General features: G+C 32.6%; 1 non-coding gene across 1 annotated transcript; it reads left to right on the plus strand.

Annotated features, from left to right (window-relative positions):
• The first annotated feature begins 3,696 nt into the window (after window positions 1-3,696).
• LOC144999255 (small nucleolar RNA R71) lies at window positions 3,697-3,803 on the plus strand. Its single transcript, XR_013660772.1, has one exon. It is a non-coding gene; the product is annotated as a small nucleolar RNA R71 (small nucleolar RNA).
• Window positions 3,804-5,845: the final 2,042 nt, after the last annotated feature.

The following is a 5,845-nucleotide window of genomic DNA, read 5'->3' on the forward strand; positions in this document are numbered from 1 at the left end:
ATTGGCAGTGGCACTTTCAACAAGGTGGACTTCTGCTGATTTTAAGTTGCTTTGGTCCCTTATCTTTTCTTACCCAATTTGTCCTAAAGAAAAAAGGAAAAGGGAATGATGCCTCATGGAAATGTTTCAACTTTGAATATCTTGCCAATAAAATTTACCCTTTTTTATGTCATTAATCACCTCTATCACATCACCGTTTTTATGTCATGAACTATAAGGCTAAACGGTGTCATGTCCTTCTTACAGTCGGCCGGCCACCTAAGCTGAGGAGGATATGTTTGTCAATTTTAAAGTTTTAAAAATGTTTCGGGTGTGGTCTTTTATGCTTACCGCCAGCAAAAGAAAAAAAAAAGAGGGTCAAGTTGAACAAGAAAAAGAACGGTGGAACCATCGGCGGTAAAAAGGATGTCACGGGGCGGTGTTTACCAACAATAAAAAGATCCACCTAAGCTTACCATCATTAACAAATGCAAGACACTTTTTAGCCTTAAAACTTTAAAATTCCAATTTTGTTAAATAATAAACAAATCTTAAAATGGCTATTGACATAGAAGTCTTTAAATTTGATAAGTTTTGTTATCATCTTTTATAGATTATAATCTTTGTAAATCCCAAAAAAGCATGATGTGTGTTTGAACTACAAAACTTTAAAATTCCAACTTCGTTAAGTAATAACCAAATTTCAATAAGTTTTGTCGGTTTTGTCTTTGTAATGATTTTTTGTTCGTTAATATCCAAAAATATGCACACACATATATATATATATATATATATATATATATATATATATATATATATATATATATATATATATATATATATATATTCTTGTTATCTGTAACAATAGGTTTTCAGTATACCATTAAATCAAATTTGCAAAAAAATTCTTAAGTTTATAAATATTTTATGTTTTTACCCTAAGTATTATATATATATATATATATATATATATATATATATATATATATATATATATATATATAATTCATACAGAAAAAATGTATTTATACATGAATTTTTTTAAGTAAACATTGTATAAATTCGTTTATTAGAAAAAAAATACTTAAGGTAAAAATGAAAAAGTTTTGTAAGCTAAAAGAGTTTTTTTTTTTTTTTTTTTTTTTTTGCAAAGTTTGATTTTGGTAATCTAAAACCCTATTATTAGAGAAGAAGAAGAAGAAGAAGAAGAAGAAGAAGAAGAAGAAGAGTAGATTTTGGACATTAACAAACAAAAAGTCATCAAAGAGATAAAAGTGATAAACCTTGGCACACGTACGAACTTTTATGTCAAAAACGCATTTCAAAATTAGTTTTTTTTTTAAACAGAAAATATACTAATCTACTTCTAAATTATTCCACATATGTCCACAACAGGACTTGAACCCTCGATCTCAAGGAGGGAGGTCAACATTGGATAACGTTGGGCTAGAAGTCCTTTCTAGTTCTCAAATTTTATTTATTTTCCATTTATATGATGTGGTATTAATCTCCAGGAGGTCTTCTTGACAAGTGATACGACGAGGATCTAGTATCTCATAGAGAAGAAAAACGTCAGTCGTTCCCCGGAAGGGAATCCCAAGAAAACACTCTGAAAATCAAGTTAATGGATTGAGAGAGAATGATTGTATTCAATGTATGAGTGTGAGAGAACTCCCTTTCCGATGGACGAGGGAGCCCTTTTATAGTTAGGCCTCATGTTGGGTCTGTACTAGAGACTTCCTTGACTAAAATATGGATAATGTGCTTTCACTATTATAGGCACAATACTACCTTCCACATTTATACATACTCGCTCCAAGGACTATTCCATACTCCCAAGTTACTTCGTATCACTTCACTAAACTCCTAGCACAAATACATATGTCTAACCATATGCATAATACTACTCTTCCTAGACTCTCTCTAGGATCATTCCCTTCCCACAAACTTGCAAGGTGAATAAACCTCAACTAACATCACAAGAAATGTATCACGAATGTGCAGCGGTACACAATCCAGAATGGAATAGTCATTCAAATAAGTGTCTCTACCCTAAAACCACAACCTAATAAGACCAAAACTAAAATTCTAAGGCTATTAGATTCTAGTTATGTACAACCCTTATGACATTTGACTAACAGTTCAACAATATTAGACAAAGATTCCAAAACACATACTGTAAATATCACATCAAAGGTATACGAGGCATCTATACAAATCGGGTAATTATATCATGCAATTCTTGAACATATCCATAGCCTAAAATCTAGAATGCATATCAATCCATAACACAAATACACAATCATATAGGTATATTGGTAATCACTCACTTCATGAGCTCGAACAAACTGTATGCACCACATCCTTTTTTATAAGTTGAAGTTAGATCAGGAAACCATGCTTACAATCTCAAGCCAACAATCAAACAAGAACATGACAGAAGACCAAACTCATGCTTCTGACCCAACTATTTACTTAAGTCTCTTTGAATAAAAGCATTCTTTTTCGAAAACTTAATTTAGAAAATCTCCCAGTCTTTAGTTTGAATTTAGACACACCATAAGGCGCGCCCAATAGGGTGTGCAGAAAACCGAAAAACCAAAAAATTGAGCCGAAATTGATTCCTTTGAATTGAAGCAGTTTCTCGATCATTAAACCATAAATACAATCTAATTTGATTGTATCTTAAATATAAAAAATTATTGTAGTTTAATTATAATACATTTTCATGCGTAAATCTAAATGTATGTGTATATTAGCAATCTTTGATTTTTTTTTTTTCTGATTTTTGTTAGTTTTTTATTTTCAGATTTTTTTTGTTGAAATGGAATTTGGTTTTTTACTGTAGTTTGATTGATTTCTATTTTTTATATTTAACGGATACCCATGAACCGAACCATGGTTACCTGCCTTTATGCGGTTCGGTTCGATTCGGTTTTTTAGCAATTTGGTTCGGTTACGGTTAGTGCTAGCAAGGTACCCACCCCGCTATCACCGTTCACAATTTTTTTACTATCTGATCCGAACTACCCCATGAACACCCCTGGCGCCCAAATCCCTCAAACCAAGGGTTTGATACCAACTTGTAATCTCTCTAAAATTACAAAGAGAGTTCTACACTAAAAAAAAAAAATTAACTTATTAAAACCTTTAGCTTAAACACAATAAGCTTTGTTGATTCCCCGACTTGTATGTGGATGCTCAAAGTAGCTTCTTGTTCTATTCTAAGTGTTTTCATCTGTAACATCATGTCATTTTTTGCTAGCTTCCATAAATTTAAATAACATTGACTCAAGAGCAGACATTTTCTCAAATTGGACTCGTTCTTTTTAGTAGAGATCGTGCTTTAGCTGGTTAAGTTCATTTGCATCTCGATCTATATTGTATTCCAACTCACAATCCTTAGTAGAATGGGGTCCCCCACAAGCTCCGCATCTATCTTGAATTGATCCACCTAATTTCGTGATTTTCTCTTCCATTGCGTTGAGCTTTGAAATTACAGCACTGATAGCATCTTGACCTCGATATTTACTTGATTTTTCTTTAGTGAAATCCTCCTTTGGGTTGTGATATTCTCTTGAATTCTTAGCAAATTCTTCAATCATAGCTTTATTTGTTTCTGGATCCTTCTTTTTCATGGGCCATTGTGATTCTAGAAATTGGTGAGTGCACACATTGACTTCATCATAAATTATCGAGATTTCTTGTTGCACATTGAAGACAAGTTGAGGGCAATGTTGTAATAATCTCTTGTAACATTCCCAATATCCATATAATGACCCCCCTTATAATTGTTGAAAACTTTGTATGTTTCTTTTAAGCTTTGCCACTTTTGAAGGAGGGGTAAATTGGTTTATGAACATAATTTTTGTATGTTTCTTTTAAACTTCACCACTTTTAACAATTCCTTAGCTTCACCCTTCAATGTGACCGGAAAAAGTCGAAGCATCACCACATCTTCACCCACGTTTGATTCATTAAAATAATTTAAAATCCCCACCGCCTCTTATGTAACATCCTCCACTGACACGTATCACAATATTGTCAGCTTTGGGGGCTCGAAAACTTCCCAGGGGGTCACTCAACCCTGGTTTTGCTCGCCCGGACATGCTTAACTGTAGTGTTCTTATGGGATATGTTTCCCTCACAAATTTAAAACGCCTTATGGTACGGAAGGTATCCACACTCCTTAAAATGAGTATGATGTTCTCCTTCCTAGCTGATGTGGGATCAGGTGTGATCCATCTTCACCCCCCCCCCCCCCATTATAGGGTTTGATGTCCCTATCAAACACATCGACTCGTGTCCTAACTCTGGTACCATTTATAACATCCTCCACTGGCACATATCAAAATATTGTCTGCTTTTGAAGAAGAAACACATTTTGATCACATCCAATTCTCACGACATGAGCTCTCTACTTCACGTCGTGATCAAAGTTTTTATACACAATTCGAGCATTTAGTTCTTGACTCACATCGTGGCTCTTTATACTCATGACATGAGGTATCTTAAAAACGTGATTTTGATCTTTCTTTAAGCCATAAAATGTGGCGCATGTTTTACCACATTAAAATGTATTGACTTGAAGTTTCTTGCACCACACTTTTTAGAGTTGCGAGTTTTTGGTTCACACTTTTATTCGACAAAATTTATGAGTAGCTGCCAAAGTCTAGTTCCAATAGAAATTCAATATGTTTAAGCTTTTCCACACCATTTTCAAGAATTCGATCTCGCCACTACCACCTCAGGGGAGCCTGTTCCAATTCTTCCTATTTATTTATATGTTCTTTAATTGTTGAAGTATGCAATGGGGACATTTCATCATTTAAGTGTGGGATAGGGTATGAATTTAGGAATGCAAGCATACCGATAAAAATATTGAAAAAATGACTAGGATTTTTAAAAATTATTAGAAATATTTGAAATAATAATCTAAAATTGAACCTAGTTAAAAATTTGTTATATTGAGATCTAGGTTGCTAGTGTTGTGTGGGATGATCCGATGCGGGTTTCAATGTTTATTTGAACCAATATATGTTATAGTGTATTTGTAGCTTCCCTATCCTAGTGAAATCATGGAACAAAAACACGACATTGCTTAGCTTGAGGGTCATCATATGTTTAACATTGTGTACCAGAAATGTATCCATGGGAGCTAAAGTAGTCATTGCACCTTAGAATAATACCTCTAACGAATAAGGGTTGAAGTTAAGTCCCCTTGTTTAAGAATATGTTTTATAGGATTTATAGTTTTGTGTGAAAAAAAGTGAGAAAAGAAAAATATATATATAGAAAAAAAAATTAAAAAGTTTCAAAAGTTTGAAGAATAAGATTCACAAAGCTATGAAGATCAAGAAATATCATGAAGAAAGACTCCAAATTATCAAAGACTCAAGAATAATGCAAAAATTTGCCAGGTATTTGTAATTTGTAATTTTTAGGTTATTTTTCCATATGTATGCTTGAGTGTTTAACCAAAAATATCTTGAGGTTAAGAAAGTTTTATGGGGATGGATTCGGAATGATGCATAAAATGAGTGTTGTTCAAAATAAGTGGGGAAGTGTTTATGAAGATTGTGAGTATTTAGGATTGGGGAAGTTCTTAGGAAAATTTAGACACAAATACATGCAGTGCAATCTTGGAGTAATGGAAAGCTCAAAATGGACTATCTTGTGCAATGTTGGTAGCTAATGTCTTGATATGATAATAATGAAATCAGTTTTGCTTGAGGGAAAGTAAAAGACAAGTGTGGGGTATTTTCATATTGTTATATTTACCGATATATATATATATATATATATATATATATATATATATATATATATATATATATATATATATATATATATATATATATATATG

This window comes from Lactuca saligna, chromosome 5, assembly GCF_052625555.1.
Source record: "Lactuca saligna cultivar CGN05327 chromosome 5, ASM5262555v1, whole genome shotgun sequence".
Classification (NCBI taxonomy): Eukaryota; Viridiplantae; Streptophyta; class Magnoliopsida; order Asterales; family Asteraceae; genus Lactuca; species Lactuca saligna.